This window comes from Nicotiana sylvestris, chromosome 2, assembly GCF_000393655.2.
Source record: "Nicotiana sylvestris chromosome 2, ASM39365v2, whole genome shotgun sequence".
NCBI classification, from domain to species: Eukaryota; Viridiplantae; Streptophyta; class Magnoliopsida; order Solanales; family Solanaceae; genus Nicotiana; species Nicotiana sylvestris.
In genome coordinates this window covers 31,937,315-31,960,766 of record NC_091058.1, presented here as the reverse complement: position 1 = coordinate 31,960,766, position 23,452 = coordinate 31,937,315, and positions in this window count along the sequence as shown.

The window sequence follows — 23,452 nt, the reverse complement described above, 5'->3', positions numbered from 1 at the left end:
TCTGGTACGCAGACTGTAATATAGAGTCATTCTTTTCCTCGATTCGGGATTAAAATTGGTGACTTGGGACACCCTAAATCTCCCAAGTGGCGACTCTGAAATAATTAAACCAATCCCGTTTCGATTGTCCTTTAATTGGAAAAAACTCCCCTGCGCCCCCTCGGGTGCGTAAAAGGAGGTGTGACAGGGCCCACATCTCGAAATTCAGAAATTTTTACCTCAATAGATTCCTTGTCTCCCCATGAGTCTATGCATAACAAGAACACTAAAATTGGAGTCCAAATGACCCCTCAAATCCTCCTTTAAAGGCCTCTTAAACTCAAGCCATAATCCTCCATTTGTAGCCCTTAATCTCCACTAAAACCATGATTAAACAGTGGAAAAATGATCTTAAACCCAGGTAATTAAGCTTAGGGAACTTACCCAACCGATATCCTTTGATTCCTCTTGAGATCCTATGCCTTAGCCTCTTTCCCGTCTTAAAAAATGGAGTTCTTTGCAAAAATTCGCGAAGGAAGCAATATATACCTTTTGGCCAGGGATTTTCGCATCTGCGACATGCCCACCGCTTCTGCAGTACCACATATGCGATCAAATTACCGCTTCTGAGGGTTATTCACTTAAAGGACCAACTTCTCATCTGCGGTCAACTCTCCGCACCTGCGCCTTCGCAGGTACGGTCACACTACCGCATCGGCGGTTCCTGCTGTTCCCTTAAAAATCTGCTTCTGCAGCTCCTGTTCCGCACGTGCGGTGTCGCACCTGCGGTCCTCAATCTGCAGGTGCGGAAATATCAGAAGCAGCTGAAGTTCTGCAACTTCACAAGTCTAAACCTTTTCGTCAACTATCCGAAATCATGCTGAGGCCCTCGGGACCTCAACCAAAAGTTCCAACATATCCTAATACCTTGTTCAAACTTGTTCCAATCATCAAAACACTTCAAACAAAATCAAATCAACCAAAACACATCGGATTCAAGCCAAACTTTCTAAAATCTTCCAAATTACGTTGTCGATCAAAAACTCAACCAAACCATGTTCGAATGACCTGAAATTTTGCACACACATCCCAAATGACACAACGGAACTAATGCAACTCTCAAAATTCCATTCTGACCCCTATATCAAAATCTCGCCTATCAACCAGAAATTGCCAAAATAACAACTTCGCCAATTCAAGCCTAAATCTACTACGGACCTCCAAAATTCATTCTAGTCGCGCTCCTAAGCCACAAATCACCTCCCGAAGCTAACCCAACCATCAGAACTCACATTCGAGCCCTCTAACATATAAGTCAATATCCGATTGACTTTTTCAACTTAAACTTCCTTAAAAGAGACTAGGTGTCTCAAACCTTACCAAATTCTTTCCGGATTCGATCCGACCAACTCGATATCACATAACACAGATAAACAAGGCATAAAGATGCAGAAATAGGGAAAACGGAGCGATAACTCATGAGACGACTGGCCGGATCGTCACAACAAATCCTAAAATTTCAATTCATAAACTAAAAGTTCAACTACTACTACTAAACCCTAGATTCTAACTAAACTATTCAAGATTATACAAAGTATAATTCAAATCTTACTAAATTATTCAAGACTAATTAAACTAATTAGTTAATAAAATTAATAAACAAAACTAATTAAAACAAGACCTAAACCCTAGTCATCAATAATATACAATGTTCAAAGAATTGAAACACTAATTGAAATAATAAAATACAATGTTCAAATAATTGAAATAAAAACAAGAAATAACAAACAAATGGGTTGTAATGCAAACCTTGATTTTTTAGGGTTTATGAGAGGGGCAGAGCAGTGGCAGTGGCAGCTCCAGCGACAGAGACGCCGTTGGGCGGTGGCTACACGGGGTGGGGAATGAGATTTGTGTGGGGAAAATAGAGAAGGGGAATAGGGAGGAGTTAGAAATATTTGGGGAAGAAAATAAGAGAAATGGGGGGAAACCCATTTTAGTTTCCGATTTTCAGAATCACCGACCAAAGTTGGTCGGTAATTTGGTCGGTACATTAAGTGTTGACCATTTGACCAAATACCGACGAACTATGGTCGGTTTTCTTAAAAAAAAATATTTTTTTTGTTTTTATTTTTTAACATATTATAAGCTATAAAAAAATTATTAAGAACTATAAATATTTATTTTATTTAACTACAATTATTATAAATAATTACAAACTATAAGCATAATCTTTAGAAAAAATTATATTAACTAGATAATTACTTTTAATAGATTATAGTAGTATATATGTAAGTAAATGTTTAAGTTATATTTAAGTATATGAGTAATTTCTCACACACACACAAACTATATTGTAATTGATGATTAATCTTATACATTACTACGTACGTACGAATAATTAATTAATTTATATATATATATATAAGTGAGACGTTTTATTTTTAATATTTAACGATGCATCTGAGTAAGTTATAAGTCGATGAATTAATTTACCAACAAATATATTTGATGATAAATTATATATACTAACTAGGATTTTCACAAGTCTATTAATCCCTAAAAGAACCCGACCCTTATCTATATATATAGATATAGGTGAGATGTTTTATTTTTAATATTCAATGATGCATCTGAGTATGAGTAAGTTATAAGTCGATGAATCAATTTACAAACAGATATATTTGATGATAAATTATATATACTAATTAGGATCTTCACAAGTTTTTCAATCCCTAAAAGAACCCGAAGTATATCTGTTAGGGATTGATAAACTTGTACAGATCCTAATTAGTATATATAATTTATCATCAAATATATCTGTTTATAAATTGATTCATCGACTTCTAACTTACTCAGATGCATTGTTGAATATTAAAAACGAAACATCTCACCTATATCTATATCTATATAGATAAGGGTCGGGTTCTTTTAGGGATTGATAGACTTGTGAAGATCCTAGTTAGTATATATAATTTATCATCAAATACATCTGTTTGTAAATTGATTCATTGACTTATAACTTACTCAGATGCATCGTTGAATATTAAAAATAAAGTGTCTCACCTATATATATATATATATATATATATATATATATATCACGCTTCGTTGTACTACTTTAACTACATATATAACATGTATGTGTTATATGTTAGTGTATTCATCCCTTGTATTACAAAAGTGTTAACATATTACTTTTATATTATTTGGATAGTAAATATAAAAGTGATTTAAATTTTGACCAATGTTGACCAAATAACTGACCAAAGTTGGTCGGTTACTTTCTAGATATTAAAAGAAAGCGACCAAAGTTGGTTGGTAAATGCTTCCCCTATATTAACCGACCAACTTTGGTCAGTAATTTTAAATAAGATTTTTTTATATTTTACAAAATATTTTAAATAATAATATAACTATTAAAAATTTTTAATTGGGTCCCACTATTTTATATTTATTTTATATAAATTACCGACCAAAGTTGGTCGGTAAAGTGGTCAACCTGAAGGTCAACATTGTGTAGTCAAATAAATTTTACATTACCGACCAACTTTGGTCGCTAATCTGGACAGACCAAGTTTGGTCGCTAAATTCCGGATTTCTAGTAGTGATTGAGATTCGATTAATTCGAATTCGCACCGTAAAGTCTCATATTAGGAGGTAAAGTGCTTATTAACAAAGACGACTTTATACTCAGGGCTTGAACCTGAGACTTCCGATTAAAGATGAATGAGTAATTGCCACTCTATCATAGGTGAAGCTACACTCTAATAAGGGTGGTCAATTGACCACCCATCGTAGGATGATTATACTGCATATACAAATAAAATATAAGGTCTACGTATATAATATATAGTGAATACTCTTTGGCGAAATTTATTTTACTTCTTTTAAGTTTGAACACCATTAGAAAAATTCATTTCACCACTGTACTCCACCATAACCCTTGTTGGTTTTACTATAAAATATAATACTCACTTGATGACACACAACATCTAGTTTTTGAAATGATAGCAATGGTTATATAGACTTCTTTTTTGAGTACTTAACTAGACATTTATATATAATACTAGATAAAATCTTACATACTACGTGTCATAGTGATATCGGGGCTACATATCCCCTCTTGCAAACAACTGTTGTCACTTATAATATTTAAGTTCCCTAATGATTGAAACATATTACATAAAGAGATAGGTAGTTTTTTTGAAGGTAAGCTATCCCCGCTCATATCCTTTGTCAGAAGATGATGTACAAAAATTGGCGGTTCAACAAGCATCTTAGTCCCTCTTGGGTTAAAATTACTTGTTTTTTTTCCTTCATTGGCTAGTGCATCAGCTACAACATTCCCTTCCCTGAAATTATGTCGTAGTAGAAGGCCCTTCTCCTGGAGCATTAATGACCTGCATGAAAAAATTAGATTAGTAAGAATTGAATGTCCATTGTTTATTGTGTTAATTACTTCAGTTTCCACTTCCAATGGGTACAAATTGTATTTTGAAGCCAACTGAAGCCCTTCTAGGAGTGCCTGTAAATCCATGTGTAAGGAAAATAAAGCACTACAGTAGTTATGAAAACCTAGAATCCACTTTCCCGTACTATTTCTAAATACTCCCCCTATTCCACCGTTTGTTTTGCTGCATGCCCTATCTATGTTGAGCTTAATCCATCCTTTCTGAGGAGCATGTCATTTAACTTGGATTACTTTGGTAACCTATGAAGGGGGGTTTTTGGTATGTTAGAAGTTGAATTCAATTGCATGATTGTAAATGGTCTTTAAGGAGGGTTTTCTGTTATTGTTATTAAGGTTGTTGTAGTTGCGATTAATCCAAATTCTCCAGATTAGAAAGGGAAGGAGGTCTGACCATTCCAGATGTGGGGATTTGATTCTAGGGATCTGATTTCTAATATGGATAAGCTAGTGTTGGTTAGATGTTGGAGTAGGGTTTGTGATACCAAGCTCATTCCATAAGGGATGCACTAGGGGACATTTGATGAAGATGTGATCTATAGATTCTTCTTCATTATGGCACATTGGGCATTCGTTGTTTATATTTATCCCAATATGCTGAAGATATTTCCTGCATGGTAGACTATTGTAAAGACCTTGCCAAAAGAGGTATTTGATTTTATTAGGGCAATTTAGTTTCCATATCTGTATGAAGTCATATTGAGGTTTTTTTGTAGGTTTAATAATTGTAAGACAGGATTTGCTGGTGAAATAGCCATTAGAGTTCAAGTTCCATATTGGAGTGTCTTTATTATCATTAAGAGGTATAGGAATTTGGTGAATTTTTTCCATAATATTGACAGGCAGTTCAAAAGATAATTTAGAGGAATCCCATTGGCCATTAAAAAATATATCCTTTACTTTAGTGGATAATTCATGCTTATTGAGAGGACCCTCGATACATTCCCTTAGTGGTTTGAGATTTGGTATCCAATTGGATAGCAAAAGTGTGATGACCCAAAATGTCATCTTTAAATTAAATAATCATCTCAGTGTTTTAAGATCTTGAAAAGCGCTATCAATAATTTCTCGACTTGCATGCACAGTACATATAATTTTTCGTAAGGTTTTTATATGAAAAATGGATTAAATTGTCAATTAGAGCTTTAAAACTCAATTGAGTTGACTTCAGTCAACATTTTGAGCAAACGAACCCGGATCCGAGTTTTGACCATTCCGACAGTTCCGTATCGTGATTTGGGACTTGGTCATATGTCCAAAATCGAATTCGAAAGTCTCTCGATCAAATTATCGGCATTTAACGAAATCTAAAAATCTAAGGCTAAAGATTTTTTAAGTTTGATCGGAGATTTGACTTTTGAGCAAACGACCCCGGATTAGATTTGTGATGATTCCAATAGCTTCGTAATTTTAGACTTAGGCGCATGTTCGGATTTGGATTTGGAAGTCCGTAGGATAATTTGGCGCATTTGGGCAAAAGTTGGAAAATAGAAGATTTTTGGAAAAGTTTGACCGAGGGTTGACTTTTTGATATCAGGGTCTGAATCTAGTTTTGAAAATTTTTATAGCTTTGTTATGTCATTTATGACTTGTGTGCAAAATTTGAAGTCAATCGGACTTGATTTGATAGGTTTTTTCATCGAATATAGAAGTTGAACATTCCTAGTTTCATTAGGCTCGAATTGAGTTGTGATTCACGGTTTTAGCATTATCTGATGTGATTTGAGGTTTCGACTAAGTTTGTATGATATTTTAGGACTGGTTGATACATTTTGTTGAGGTCCCGAGGGCCTCGGGTGGATTTTGGAAGGTTAACGGATCGATTTAGACTTGAAGAAAAGTTGCTGCATTTTTTTCACAGCAGCATGAACAGTAGCCTTGAACAGTATTCATGAGCAGCAACCATGTACAGTAGCAGTGAATAGTAGCGTGAACAGTAACACGCGTGAACAGTACCGCGAAAATTCTGGACAGTGTAAAGAATGAACAGCCCGATTTTTCCTCATTTTTTGAACTTTCAAGCTCGGATTTTGAGCAATTTTGAGCGAGAAATCACGGGAGTTATTGGGGTAAGTGTTCTTGAATTCCATGTAATTATATTCCATGAATAAATCTTCATTTTTGGCATTAAATTATTGATATTTGAAGAGAAATTGAGGAATTTTCTAAAATTTCATAAAAACGAATTTTCAAGATTTGAACATCGATTCGGAGTCGGATTTCAGTAAAATTAGTATGGTTAGACTCGTGATTGAATGGTTTATCGTATTTTGTGAGTTTTGTCGTATTCCGAGATGTGGGCCCTATGAACAAATTTTGGGTTAATTTCGGATTTTGTTGAAAAATTAGTATTTTCATATGGAATTAATTCCTATAATTAGTATTGACTGAATTGGATTAACTGTGGCTAGATTCGGATCGATTGGAGGCCGATTCGTGGGGAAAAGACATTTCAGAGTAGGATTTTGCTCGGATTGAGGTAAGTAATGATTGTAAATGTTGTCCTGAGGGTATGAAACCCCGGATTTCACATCATTGTGCTACTTTAAGGTGACACACACGTTAGATGACGAGCGTGGGGTCATGCACCGTTGGGGATTGTAACTTTGTCCATCCCGTATGACTGTTAAACCGCGTATTTGATTGAAAACTATTTTGATATTATTGTATTTTGGAAAGTATTATCATGTTTTGGGTTGAATGCCATATTTGGGCCTCGTGCCAACTGGTTTGGACCCTTAGGGAATTTTTACTACTATTCCTCACTGTTTTGACTTCATATTTGTACTCAGTCATGTTGTATTCTACTATTTTTATAACTCAGTCATATTTACTCCATTTTGATACTTTGAATGATATTTTGGGCTGAACATAATGTTTTACTGTTGCCTGAGTGGCATAAGAGATTTCTGAGTGAGTGAGGCTGAGGGCCTGTGTTGTGAGGATACTATGGAATCGGGCTGTGCGCCGCATCAGTGTTATACTGATGCATGATTTTGAGGTCGAGTGCCTGATTTGTTACGCCACAAGGTGGCTTGTTGATATGAGGCTGAGAGCCTATTTGATTATGCCATGAGGTGGCTTATTATTCCACTTGGGCCGTAAGGGGCCTCTCCAAGAGTCTGTATACCCCCAGTGAGCGCGGGTACCCAGTGAGAGTGATATGACGTAGCCCGAGGGGTTGTTGCTGTTTCATGTTATTGCCCGAGGGGCGGTCCTTTATTCATGTTATGCCCGAGGGGCTAATTACGAGTGATTGTGAGGTAGCCTGAGGGGCTGGTTCTATTCATATTATGCCCGAGGGGCGGTTTATGGTACATGTTTTGCCCGAGGGGCTATTTATGCTTCTACCCTTTTCTCACTATTTTCATCACTCGTTTGAAACTATTGAAAGATGTTTTAAAAGGAAATAGTTTTACTGAAACAGAGTTATTTTACGAGAAAATGGTTTCTGTACTGTTTTTGAGAAATGTACGGTATTTGTTGTAGTGCTATGACGTGAAATTATGTGTTTTCTTTCTGCTCAGCTTTCATTTACTTTTATTACTTACTGAGTTGGCGTACTCACATTACTCCCTGCATCATGTGTGCAAATCCAGGAGTTGTGAGTCAGGATAGTGAGCACTGATTGTCCATTCAACAGGATTTCGGAGTCGACAAGGCAACTGCATGGCGTTCGCAGCCCTATTCTTCTCCCTTCTATCTTCCCTAGCTTTAGTTAGTATGGTCTTCCAGTCTTGTTTAGACTTTATTTTATTGAGACAGAGATGTAGTTGCTCGTGACTTGTGACACCCCGATGTCGGGCTTGTATATTTGTTCCGCACTGGTTATTTAGACATATACTATAAGATTTCTTGTTAATTAATGGCTTAAAATGACTGTTATAGAAAAATGGTTAGATTTAGGAATTGTGTCGGCTGACCTAGTTCCACGATGCGCCATCACGACCAGGTCTGTTTTAGGGCCGTGACACAAATGTTTTGATTATAATTCTTGCAAGGTTACCATGTAATTCCCTTAGTGCAGATTGACCACCCTTTTAGGATGTTTTTCCAGATGAATGAGGTATAGGTTGGTGTTTGTTCCTAGCATATTTCAGTATGATAACTTTGCACCATAAGTCAATGGGAGTGGAGATAATCCTCGAGGCTAGGTTACTTAGAGCTATCAAGTTTTTTGTATTAGCATCTTTTATGCAAGCCCTCCCTCTTCTTTACTTTTAGTAATAGTTTTCCAATTGACATAGTGGACTTTTTTGGTCTCATTCGTAGAACCCCAGATGAAGTTTTGTTGAATACGGTCGATTTGGTTTAGAGTTTTGGTGGGGAGATGAGTGTATTGCATTACATGAATAGGGATATCATTGAGAGTTGATATTGCTAGGGTGGTACGATCTGCTATGTTTAGAATTTGGCATTCCATGAAGATAATTTCCTTTGTATATTGTCAAGAATAAATTGGTAATCCCTAGGTTTTGGATGATTTTGAAGAATTGAGAATCCTAGGTATTTGCCAAAGGTGTTGCTAAATATTGAAATCTTTAGCAACTTCTTTAGTGATAGTGGTCGGGCAATTTTTTGAGAAGATTATTTTTGATTTGTGCATGTTGATGTTTTTCCCTGACAAGGAGAAGAAGATGGAGATGCTCCTTTTAATTGTGTTACAAGATTTCTTGTTTACCTTACCCATAAGGGTAAGGTCATCCGCAAAGAATAAATGAGAGATCCCCGGATAATTAGGACTAATATGGATGGGATCCCATTTATAGATATCTACTTGATGTGAAATTAAGCGTGAAAACATTTCCATGCATAGGATGAATATATAAGGGGATAGGAGGCATCCTTGTCGAATGCCCCTACTAGGACTAAAAAAGGAAGTAGTTGATCCATTAACTAGAATGACAATGTTACTAGTAGTTATACAATGAATGATTAATTTGGATATAGAGGGTGGGAAATTGAAGAATCTAAGCATACGATAGATGAATGACCATTCAAGACGGTCAAAGGCCTTTTCTAAATCAAGCTTAAGCATCATGTTACACTTTTTACCTTTGCTCTTCTTGAACCGGTTCATGATTTCTTGGATAATTATTGCATTGTCACTATTTTTTCTTCCTTTCATGAAGCTTGATTGAAAGGGACTAATCAGATCATTTAGGAAGGGCTTCAATCTATTTGCAGTTATTTTAGTAATAATCTTGTAGATCGTATTGCAAAAACCAATAGGCCAAATCTTTTTAAGTTATTAGCATTATCAATTTTTGGAATTAGGTAGATGTACGTATTGTTAGTGCCCATTGGAAGAGTGTTAGTGCGAAAAACTTGAAGACAAAGTTGAATAACTGAAGGACCCACTATTTTTCAATATTTTTGATATAAAAAATTGGGTGAATTCCATCTAGCCCAGAAGCCTTGAAAGACTTGAACGAAAATATGGCTTTGATTATCTCATAGGGCATTAGAGGGTTGTCAAGTGAGTCTAAATTCACCTTGTTAAAGCTAGTCGGGCTGTTAGTAATGCCAAGCCAGTTGGTGTGTTGGTGAGAGCTGGTGAAAGCTTTGAGAAAAAATTGATAGGTGTGATTAAGGATTTCTGTTGGTTCATTAATCCAATCACCTGCCTCATTTTTTAAGTGAGTAATTTTATTCCTCCTTCTTTTATTAGTGGCCATGATATGGAAAAAATTAGTGTTGGCATCTCCATCTTGAATCCAAGATATTCTAGCTCTCAACTTCCAATAGTCATCTTCTATTTTCAGGTAGTTGTTATACTCAGATTGCAATTCTCTTTCGAGATTTTGGAGGAAGATACCGTGAGGGAAGTGTTTGGAATTTTGAATTCCATTAAGTCCAGCCAATTTTTTTTTCTTCCTAAATATGTCTCCAAAAAACTTTGTTTTTCCAATCCTTAACATTATTTAGAAAGGAGTTTAATGCTTGTTGATAATTGGTACCTCTCCATGAATTGGTGACTAATTTGTTGAAATCAGGGTGCCTGCACCAAAATATTTCAAGTCTAAAAGGCTTTTGAAGGGCTAAGCTAGATTTTGGGATTATTTCAAGTAAGAGGGGATTATGATCCGAATGGACTTTGGGGAGGTGGGATACAGTGGCGTTAGGGAACCAATTAATCCAATCACTATTAGCAAAATTTTTGTCTAGTCTTTCCATGATTAGACTATTTTTTATCCTACGGTTGGTCCATGTATACTTTCACCCCTTATAACCTAGGTCTAAGAGGCCATATTTATTGATGCATTCTAAAGATAACTGGCCAGGTTTCTATTAATAAAATTACCACCAAATTTTTCGTTAGAGCCAAGTACATCATTAAAATCACGTCTTACTAACTATAGTCCATTAAAAGAATTATGCAAGTTGATGAGATTGGCCCATAATTGATTTCTACTATTAATATTAGTGCTAGCATAGACAGAAGTAAATAATCAAGATTTATGGGTGGGGATTATCTAATGGTTGCACTGATTTCTTAATTTCTACGCACAAAAATGTGAACATTAACTAGAGTGTGATCCCATAAGATAATCATACCAACTGATTGACATTGAGCCGAAATTTCAATCATGTCCGAAAATCTGATAACTAGGGATTATGGTGCATTTTACACTCCTTCTTACTTGAGTTTTGATTAAAAATGTGTACAAAATAGTCCTAAAGGCTTACATGTTGTACTTGTTTGCAGGGTTTGGTCAACAAGGTGACAATTAGTCAAAATCAGCTCAAAAAGGAGTGAAACATGCACAAGTACCAAGAACAAGTCCAAGCACAGTGCAACAGGTCCAATGCAGTCGCACTCTATTCTGTGCGGTCCGCAGTGAGGAAGTTCAGATAGGTGCTCATTTCAAACAGTCAAGCAATGCGGCCGCAAAGCAGTTTGTACGGACCACACTCGATATTGTGCGGTCCGCAAAGCTAGAGTTCAGAGAGTTGGGATTTTTAGGTTGAGACCAATGCGGTCCGCGGTCCTTTTTGTGCGGACCACAACAGAAGCCACCGCGGCCGCGGTGCATTTTGTGCGGCCCGCGGTGGCCAAGTTCAGAAAGCAGAGATTAAAACCAAGAAGTCTCATTGCGGCCGCACTCGATTTTGTGCGGACCGCACTCCCCTGCAGGGGTATTTTTGTCCAAAAAATGCAGGCTAGTATAAATAGTTTCTTTTCCCATTTTTAGGTCATTAGTTGTATTTTAACTTCCAACTGCGCTCGTAAACAGTGTTTCATACCCATTTTGAGTAATTTTAGGATAGTTTTATCATTGAATGTTGAAGTATTAGCTTGTAATTAAATATTATGGGTTTTTCTTCATCTATTTTTTTTATTTTCTTCTATTATCATGAGTAGCTAGACCCATTAGCTAGGGTTGTGGCTCAACCCTAGTGTGGGTATTTGATGGGTCTTGTGTTTTAAGGCTTGAATGTCTATGGGTGTTTGATATTTGGACTAATTTATGGTTTTAATGTTCAATTAGTGGTTGTAAACACTAATTTGTGCCTATTTGACTTGGGTTCTTCTTGAAAAAGAGAACTTGAGTCTAGGAAAATTAGTCCAACAAGGAGTTGGGGTGTATTCAAGAGATTGATAGCCCCAATTAAAGGGTTAAACCTAGAGATAGTAATACCCGACTTGAACCTAAATTGCTCGCACAAATTATCATACCCAATTGGTCTTGAGAAAGTCAATTAGGGCAAAATCACTCAAACTACCGAGAGGTATAGAGTATGTAGTTCAGTACATTGGTTATATCGTAATCCCCAACATGACAACCTAGCCTTTGCCTCGAGAACCCGTCAAATATCCACCTAGGAGAAAGTCACTTCCCTAGTGCCTACGTAACTATTTAGAGAACCCTCAAGTATTTCACTCTTAGTTTAATTTAGCATCTTATTAGCATAATATTAGAAGTAATAAAAAGACCAACTATGATTAGAAGTGCAATTAAGAGCAATTACGCATCTCTAGTTTAGAGAGAAACCCAATTCCTATTTCTAGCTCCCTATGGAAATCGATCCTGACCTTCTCGGGTAAAAGCTGCTTCGACCACTCTCGCCATTTTGTAGTAGTGCAGGGTTGACACCGATCACTTTTTTGAGCCGTTGTCGGGGAGATAACAGTTTTGGCTATCTATCTAAATAGTTTTGTTTATTATACTTCTTTCCTTCTGTGTTACTAATTTGCGTGTGGGTGTGTCACAACTTAAGGTACAAGATGGCAACAAACAACCCACCTCTTGGAGATCTTCCGCCAGGGGAGGGGGTAGATGATAATGTTGATGATGAAGTTCCTATTGTACCTCAAGGCCAAAAGAGAGACCACTAGGCCAATGATAATATTCCAGACCCTCCCCCGCCACCTCTAAGAGTGGTTCCTTGAGTGTTTCCCAACCAAAGATATGCTAGTGCAATTGTCCCACTCTGTATCCGAGTGGGCAATTTTCAAATTACCAATGTGATGCTTACATTGCTGGAGCAGCATGGGTATTTTACGGGCGCTGCCAATTAGAATGCCTACAAACATCTCAAGGGTTTCGTAGATACCTGTTGGGGGAACAAGCAAACTAATGTGTCCAAGGATGCACTTCGTTTGAGACTATTCCCATTCTCACTTAGAGGGAAGGCATTGGATTGGATTGGATTGAGCGACTTCCCAACCATTCCATCACTATTTGAGATGAGTTGGTAGATAAGTTCATTGCGAAGTTTTTCTCACCGGGGTACATAGAAACATTGAGATATGAGATCATAGCTTTCAAGCAGGAGCCTACCAAATCATTACATGAGATTTGGGAGCGATATAGAACCATGGTAAAGGAATGCCCCAACAATGATATGACTGAGGCAATAATCCGACAGACTTTCTACCGGGGCATTAACACAACAAACTAGTACATAGTGAACCAACTTGCTGCGGGTAATTTCATGAAGCTGTCTTATGATGAGGCTTGTGACATTCTTGACGAGATGGCAGACACATCCTCCGCTTGGCAAAGTAGAGAGAATGTGCCACAGGGTGACCCCACGGTTACTCACTTGTACAAAGAGCTACATGACAATGGGCAGGCTATAGCAAAGCTAACAACTACAATGAACCATGTAGCAAAGGCACAGTTACAGCAGGTTCAAAATCCGCGCCAAGTAAATGCTATAGAGGGTGTCAACATGCTAGTGAACAAAAGAATACAAAGAGATCAACAGAATCAAGGAGTTCAGATCAATTTGACAATGATTGTGGTGGATTCCAAGATGATAGTTATGATGGGTAGAATGAAGAGGTGCAATACGTGAGTAACTACCAAGGCCAAAGGGACAATTCTTCCAACCAACAACAATGGAGACCCCAAGGCAATTGGGGCAATCAACAACAACAAGGGAATAGTAATTGGGAGAACAACAACCAAAATTCAAATTGGAGCAATTAGAACAATAATAAGAACAACCAGGGTAATTGGAATGGCAACAACAACAGTTGGGGTGGTAACAACAATTAGGGAGGTTGGAACAATGGCAATCAAGGAAATCGGGGCAAGGCTTTCAAAGGCCCCCAATGTATCAACAACCGAATAATCCACCCACATTTCCATATCAAGGTCCTAGTTCTTCCAACAATGAAATGGGGAGAATTGAGATGATGTTTGAACAGATGATGAAAAAGAATTCAGACTCTAATGCTCAGTTGGCTTCCCACAATACTTCAATCAGAAACTTGAAGGTTAATTAGGACAAATCTCACAATCCTTGAATACTCGTCCTAAGGGGGCTCTACCAAGTGATACGGTAGTTAACCCAAAGGGTGGGAACAATCATGTTATGGCAGTAACTACAAGAAGTGGACGAGGCGGTGATATGAATGCCTCCAAGCAAAAACAATTTTGAGTGATGAAGTTGAGTTGCAAGATGATGAAATTCCTTTGGTGGTTGAAAATGTGATTGATGAGACCGTGAATGAAGAAGTGAGGATTGATATTCAAGATGTCGAGGTCGAGACTCAGAATGACGTGAACCCGTCTAGGGAACATGTAATAGACATATCGGAAACGGTTGTGCCTAAAGACAAAGCTCATTTGTCAAGGCCACCTCCACCTTATCCTCAAAGGCTTGCGAAGTAAAAAAAATGATAATCAGTTTAAAAAGTTCATTTACATGATGAAGAGCTTATCCATTAATGTGCCTTTGGTGGAGGCTCTAGAACAAATGTCGGGCTATGCTAAATTCATAAAGGACTTGGTGACAAAGAAAAGATCCATGGATTGTGAAACTATCAAGATAACCCACCAAGTTAGTGCAATAGTGCACTCAATGGCCCCGAAGCTTGAAGATCCCGGTGCTTTCACCATTCCTTGCACCACTAGGAGTGCGGACTTTGCTAAAGCTCTATGTGATTTGGGGGCAAGTGTCAACTTGATGCCCTACTCAATTTTCAAGACTTTGGGTATTGGTCAACCAAGGCCGACTTCCATGAGATTGCAAATGGAGGATAGAACTATGAAGAGACCATTGGGTATTATTGATGATGTCCTTGTCTAGGTGGACAAATTTATCTTGCCAGCTGATTTTATGATCTTGGATTGTGAGGTAGATTATGAAGTTCCAATCATCTTGGGAAGACCTTTTCATGCTACTGGGAAGGCCTTAGTTGATGTGGAAGTAGGGGAACTCACCTTCCGGGTGGGTGATGAGAAAGTGGTCTTTCATATGTGCAAGTCAATGAAGCAGCCCAACAGTTCTGAGGTGTGCTCTTTTATGGACCATGTCACAACAGTGATAGTTGATGATACCAGTGCAATGATTAATGTGGAGGACCCTCTAGAGGTTGTGTTGTTGAATCTTGATGTAAATGAGGATGAAGGCTGAGTGGAGTGCGTGAATGCTTTACATGGAATGTGCTCTTACTCTTATGAGCCTAGGAAACTCTTTTTGGATCTTGAGAATAGGAATACTCCACCAACAAAACCTTCAATTGAGGAACCTCCGATGTTGGAGTTGAAGCGTTGCCTCCACACCTTGGGTATTAGTTCTTAGGCCCTAGTTCAAATTTGCCAGTTATTATTTCTTCTTGTCTTACTAACATGCAGGTTGATGCCACATTGGCGGTGCTTCAAAAGCGAAAAAAGGTAATTGGATGGACTTTAGCTGATATTCGATAAATAAGCCCCGCATTCTGTATGCACAAGATCATTCTGGAAGATGATGCAAAGCCCTCATTGGAACATCAAAGGAGGTTGAACGAGGCAATGCAAGAAGTTGTGAAAAAGGAGGTGATCAAGTGGTTGGATGTCGGGGTTGTGTACCCTATCTCTGATAGCTCTTGGACTTTGCCGGTACAATATGTACCGAAGAAGGGTGGCATGACTGTGGTTGCAAATTCGCAAAATGAATTGATTCCTACCAGGACCGTCACCGAGTGGAGGGTATGCATGGACTACCGCAAGTTGAATAAAGTGACCCGCAAGGATCACTTTCCATTACCTTTTCTTGATCAGATATTAGATCGATTTACTGCGCGTGCCTTCTATTATTTCTTGGATGAGTATTCTAGATACAACCAAATCTTGATTGCTCCGGAAGATCAGGAGAAGAACACATTCACTTGTCCATATGTCACCTTTGCTTTTCCTAGGATACCTTTTGGGTTGTGTAATGCACCGGCTATATTTCAGCGGTGTATGATGGCCATTTTCACCGATATGGTAGAAGATATTTTGGAGGTGTTCATGGACGACTTTAGTGTTGTGGGTGATTCGTTTGATGAATGTTTGAAAAATCTTGTTAGAGTATTGGCCCGTTGTGAAGAAACCAATCTTGTTGTTAATTGGGAGAAATGTCACTTCATGGCTGAAGATGGCATAGTTCTTGGGCATAAAATTTCAAAGCATGGTATAGAGGTGGACAAAGCAAAAATTGATGTGATTTCAAGGCTCTCTCCCCCTACCTCTGTCAAGGGAGTTAGAAGTTTTCTTGGCATGCGGAGTTATACCGGAGATTTATCAAAGACTTTTCAAAGGTAGTGAATCCCTTATGCAAGTTATTGGAAAAAGATACCAAGTTCGTGTTTGATGAGAGATGTATGCAAGAATTTGAACTTCTCAAGCATAAGCTGACCATCACTCCTATTATTACCGCACCCAATTGGAGCTTGCCTTTTGAGCTCATGTGTGATGCGAGCGATGTTGCGGTTGGGGCGGTTTTGGGTCAAAGAGTGAACAAAATGTTTTATCTGGTGTACTATGCAAGCAAGACAATGAATGATGCTCAAGTGAACTACACGGTGATCGAGAAAGAGCTTTTGGCTATTGTGTTCGCAATTGAGAAATTTCGGTCGTATCTCATAGGTGCCAAGGTCATAGTCCATACCGATCATGCTGCACTTCGGTACTTGATGACGAAGAAGGATTCTAAAGCTAGACTGATGCGATGAGTTTTGTTACTTCAAGAGTTTGATTTGGAGATTTGGACCGGAAGGGTAGTGAAAACCAAGTGGTGGACCACTTGTCCTGCTTGGAGGAGGAGGGGAGGCCTCGTGATGGCCTAGAGATAAATGATTCATTTCTCGATGAACAACTCCTTTCGGTGTCGGTGAATGGTATGCCATGGTTTGCGAACATTGCTAATTCCTTGTGACTGGTATAATCTCATATGAGCTATCTTCTAACCAAAGGAAGATGCTCAAACGAGATAGTTTGGATTTCTATTGGGATGAGCCGTACTTGTTCAAGATTTGCACGGATGGTGTGATCCAAAGGTGTGTCCTGGAGGAGGAGCAACTAAGTATCTTAGAGGCATGTCATTCCTCTCCTTATGGTAGCCATCATAGCGGGGTGAGGACGGCTTCAAAAGCTCTTAGTTATGGGTTTTATTGGCCAACTTTGTACAAAGATGCAAGTGAACTTGTGAAGAGGTGTGAAGAATGTCAAAGAGCGGGTGGAATTTCGAAGAAATATGAGATGCCCCTCAATACTATTCTTGAAGTTGATATTTTTGATGTATGGGGCATTGATTTTATGGGCTCGTTTGTTAGCTCGTGTGGGAACACATACATTCTTGTGGTGGTTGACTATATTTTAAAGTGGGTTGAAACTGTGGCTTTACCCAACAATGAGGCTCGGGGTGTTGTTGCGTTTCTCAAGAAGTGCATTTTTACAAGGTTTGGCACTCCTCGTGCAATCATAAGTGATTGGGGGTCTCATTTTTGCAATAGAGTTGTTGACACTTTGCTTGCAAAGTATGGTGTCAACCATAAAGTTTTTACTCCTTATCATCCTCAAGCGAGTGCCCAAGTTGAAGTCTCAAACAGGGAAATCAAGATTATATTGTCAAAGACGGTCAATGCAAATAGGACCGATTGGTCAAAGAAGTTGGATGATGCTCTATGGGCTTATATAACTGCTTACAAGACTTCGATTGGTATGTCTCCGTACCGGTTGGTGTTTGGGAAAGCTTGCCATCTACCGGTTGAGTTAGAGCACAAGGCCATGTGGGCTTTGAGGAATCTGAATCTTGAATGGCATGTGGCAGCAAATTTTCGTGTGGAGCAGCTTAATGAACTCGATGAATTCCGATTTCATGCCTACTACAGTTCATCCTTGTATAAGGACAAGATGAAGTACCTTCATGATAAATATGATCGTGGCAAGGAGTTCAAAGTGGGTGATTTGGTTCTCTTGTTCAACTCTCGGTTACGTCTGTTTCCGGGAAAGCTTAAGTAGAAATGGAGTGGACCTTTTGAAGTGGTGTTTGTGACTCCTTTTGGTGCACTTGACTTGAAAAACAAAAATGGGGAGGTTTTCAGAGTTGGGCATAGGGTCAAGCACTACCTGGGCAAGATTGATTACAGCCATGTGGTGGCACTTCTTCATCTAAAGTGATTTGATGGTAACCTGCATCGTGCCGCGACATTAAATCAGGCGCTTCTTGGGAGGCAACCCATGTGTCATTCTTTTTGTTTTTCTTTGATTCTCTTCTTAGTGTAGGATTTATTTTTGGACTGATTGGTTGTACGATGTTGTAGGATTGTCTTGATGCAGTGCAGGACCAAGTTGGAAAAAAATGCACACTCTCTGAAGTTTGCAATGCGGGTCGCACTTCATTTTGTGCGGCCGCAAAGGCCTCTTTACGGGGGCAACATTTCAATGCGGATCGCAGAGTATCTGGTCAAAAATGAGGAGTCTCTGATGTTTGCCACCGCGGCCGCAATGCATTTTGTGCGTTCTACGGTGGACCACTGCAGTCGCATTGCATTTCTTGCGGTCCGTAGTGGCCATCTTTCTAGTGTCACTTGTTTCTGAGTACCACGGACCGCGATGCAATTTTACGCGGTTCACGGTGGGTAGGTGAGATGGGCCCCGGGTCTTTTTTTATAAATAGGACCTGAAGCCCTCAACTTGAACTTTTTGACCTTTTACACTCAACATCTTAAAAATTACTGTTCATCACTCATTCTTGCGTGAATTTAACTGCTAAGTCTCGTTAATCAAGCTTGCATCTCACTTATGGTAACTTTAATTCCTTCTTAGTCGTTTAATTTTGCCATTTTCTTTTAATTTTTATTTTTCTTAGTTGTTTTTCTTTTTCTTCCCGTTTTTCTTTCAATTATGTAGCATAGGTTTGTCTAATCATGTTTAAATTAGGGCCAGTTATTTAAAAACAGTGATTAAACACTTAGGGGATCAAGAATAGATGAAAATTTGGACTAAAAACATAAAAAACTTGAACCTTAGGTTGGTATTGTTGTTGGGTACTCACCGCGGACCGTAGTGGATTTTGTGCGGTCCGCGGTGCTTCTATGCGGTCCGCAATGCTATTTTGTGCGGACCACGGTGGTAAAAGTTCTGAAAGCTGACAATTGAGGACCACGGCTGTAATGCATTTTGTGCGGTCCACGGTGCCTCAATGTGGACCGCAATTCATTTTGTGTGGTCCGCAGTGCCTGTAATCATTGTGAACACCTAATTTTTGACAACATTTAATTTTTTATCACTTCTTTTATGTAAATATTTTAGGGGGTTTTAACCTACTAATATTTTAGCTTTATTACACTTTTTTTTATAGGATAAAAATACAAAAAAAAAATTAAAAGGTGAATTATCACTATTAATATATTTTTTATTATTTTTTGTTTTTTTTTTATAAAAAAAATCCGAAAATATTATTTTTTTAAAAAAAATATTTCGGGAATGATTTAAAAAATAAGAAAAAGGGAAGTATTGAATAAAATAAATATAAAGTAAAAATAAGTGGAATTCTCTTTTAAAAAAAGTAAAAAAAATGTAGAAAATTAAAAAAAAAAGTTTTGTGGAAATTTTAAAAAATTTAAAAGTAAAAGAAGGTTGGAATTAAAAAATAAATATAAAGGTATCTGAAAATTTAAAAAATTTAAAGTAAATGAAAGTAGCATTTTTAAAATAAAAAGGAAAAGAAAGTGGTTTGTTTTTTTAAAGAAAAGTTAAATAAAGTGAGATTCTCTTTTAAAAAAATAAAAAGTGGGATTTTAAATAAGATAAAAGTAATTAAAATTCGAATTTTAAAAATAAAAGTAAATATAGGTGGGATTTCTTTTTCTAAAAAAATAAAAGCAATTTGTAAGTGGGATTTCTTTTAATTAAAAAATAAAAAAAAAATCTGAAAAATTTTGAAAATTTTGCTATAAATAGAAGAGAAAATTTAGGAAGAACAGGGTTCAATAAAAAGAGGAAAAAAAAGAAGAGAAGAAAAAAAGAAGGAGGCGGAGAGAGCGGTATACACTGGATATACACTCCGGATACACTGGATATACAGGGGCAGAATTCATTTTGGAGAGAGTAAATAGATGGAACCAAATTTTCTGAAATATTGAGAGCGGAAGAACACCAGAGAGAGTTCAAATCTAGAAAGAGAAAACAAAGAGAGATTTCCGGACTATTTTTCTTCTCCATTTTTACTGGTTTTCTCCATGTTGATGGGATTTCTGGATTGAGGTGTTGAAGCTACTGTGTTGGGCTTTCTACTGTTGTATTTTGATGTTTGTTGTTGCTGATTGCTTACCCCATTTTTCTGTTCTACATACCAGGTATTCTCTTGAAACTATGTTGGAAATGAAGCCTGATTAAGTTTGTGTAAAGATCTGTGAACCAAGCTGGAGTGTAAAGGAAAAACATTAAGTTCTTGTTGTAATTTCTGCTTGATGCTGTCATTTTATTGTTCATGCTTTCAGTCTAGTTTATTTTGGATATTTCATTCCTAGATGTACATTTGATTTAAATGTTGAGTGAACTTATTTTGAATATAGGTGATTCAGGAATGTTGTAAACCTCGTATAATCATGTGTTAATTGAAGATTATGATCCTTAATTAATTAGTTAAGATTGGATGATTTGGATGTACGTTTCATGGCTGTGGTTCAAATTACAAGTTTAGACCCTTCATGTGGTTGGTCGAGTAAGCTTTGGTTTGGGTTTATTTCCGACTGTCCATTTTAGATCTGTTCCTATATAGCTTGAAATACAGCACAATGGTTTTAGAGTTGTCCTTCAGTTCTGTTGTTGCTCATGTATGAGCAATTTTTTATCTTAAAATGGTTTTTGAATGGGGTTTGAGCTTGGTTTTTGACTTGAAATTTTCAGATCCAGATTAACCTTTCATATTTAGTTTTTCTTTGGCAAGTTTCCATGACATGTGGTATGTTTTAAATATGTTATGCTTGAATCAGAATTTAATATAAACTAGGGGGAAGGGACCTTTGAGTTTTGTTAATTGGTGAATAATTTGTGTAAATGTGTGTTGTTGCAACTAGGATTGTATCTTCATTTTGGAACCTATGTTAGCATAAAAATGTGCTTTGCATTTTATTCAAAGATTATAAGTATTTGTTCAATCCCAGAATTTCTTGAATGATGCAATTTGCTTCAAACATATTTGTTGGGTCATGTATTAGGCTGCCATCATTGGCCTAATTTCGATGGTCTTCCACTTCCACAATCAGGCTGCCAAACTGGGCTTCAAGTTGAGCCCAGTTATTTCACGCGTTGAGCCTGCAGTAATGGGCAACCAGACGTGGGTTTTTGACTAACTCGGCCTTTCCACAATCAAATGTGGGTGGTCTGCTACCAGTTTATTTTTTATTAAATTATTAGTTTAAGCTTTGGCATAACATAAGTAGGAATCCCTTTACATTCTTTGATGAACTAGTCACATCCTTTTAATTAAAGTCGGGTGCGTATTTATGTGATCCAAATCCAAATCCCAACGATGTTAAAGTATGTCCAAAAACCACGGGTGCATTTATGTGACGTGGTTCAAGACTTGTTTTAATGACGTTGCAATTTTCTTTAAAAATGAATAAAAGCGGTTAAGGTTAAAATTTGCACATAGGTTCACAATTGTTAAAATCAAATAATTTAAGCCAAATATAACAGTTGAGCGACCGTGATAGAACCACGGAACTCGGGAATGCCTAACACCTTCTCCCGGGTTAACAGAATTCCTTACTCAGATTTTTGGTTCGCGGACTGTAATACAGAGACAATCTTTTTCTCGATTCGGGATTCAACCGGTGACTTGAGACACCATAAATCTCCCAAGTGGCGACTATGAATCTTTAAATAAACAAATCCCGTTTTGATTGTCCTTTAATTGGAAAAACTCCCTTTACATGTATCCTTTTCCAGGGTGTAGGTGAAAAAGGAGGTGTGACAATCATAGAGTGGGTAGTCTGAACCTCACCTCAGTGCGAACCACAGTGGATTTTGTGCGGTCCACGATAACTTCTTTGCGATCGCACTTCATTTTGTGTGGTCCGTGATCTGCAACTTCTGAATATCTGCAATTTTTCTGCAATGCTTCACTGACTCTGCTGATACTAACAAAGTTCAACTGTATTCTCTTTGTAGATCATGGTGAAATCACGAGGCAAAAGTGATAAACAATTAGGGAAAGGAAAGTCCTCCCATGGGTAGGGGACGAGGCATGATAAGATTGACCCCACAAGCCCGGCAAAACATCAAAAATATCAGAAGGCTCATAAAGGCTGCTGATAGAGCTATTGACCAATCCGAGAGTGAATATGAGCCTTCCCGGGAGGCATCTGACTCAGACTCCGTGCCAGAGTATGTTTTGGACTGGCCGGAAAGGAACATATTGAGGGATACACCTCCGATCTCTCCCACTGCCCAAGCATCAATGTGCATATCTTCTGAGTCGTCTGAGGGCTCATCTGTAGGCAGTGGTAATGAATATTCCACCTCACTTACAGCTTCACTATCAGGGGAGGGGCTCGTAGAAGAAAAAGGAGAAGAAGTCGGAGGGGGTGAGCCCCAAGTAGGAGGGGTAGAGAGAACCAGAAATCCGGAGGCCTGGCAGGACAGGTTCGTGAGTGAAGTGGCCTACTACAAGTTCAGAGAATGGTGGCCCGAGAGGAGATTAATATCGAAGCAAAAATTCATTACCCGAAACCTTTTGCCTCACAACCCCAATGTTTTGAGACAGTTTAGAGAGAGCAGGCTGGGACTATTTCATAGGCCATGTGGAAGATGCAAATGAGCACTTGGTGAAGGAGTTTTACACGAATGTTACCCACATCAAAAAGGGCACCACAGTGACTAAAGTGCGGAACTTAAAAGTGAAATTTGATGGCAAAACAATAAATGATTATTTGGGCTTCCCGGAGGAGGACGAGACCTTGTACTTAGAAAAGGTGGCATTGGGTGAGGTTGCTCGTCCTTGGTTAGCAGAGTACTTGACAATCCTAGGTACCACCCCAGATTGGTTGACTGTGGGAGTGAAGATTCTGAGGAGGACCATGAGCTTTGAAGCAAAAGGGTGGGAAACATTTGTGTGTAGCAGGCTAAACCCCACCACTCATGACAACTTACTTCCTATCCCCCGGGCTATATTGGTGGCATCGATCATGGCGGGGTACCCGATCAACATCGGGAATGTGATGTCGAGGGTTATTACACAGGTTGTGAAAGAAGGTGACATATCCTATCCCTTCCCAAATTTCCTAACCAT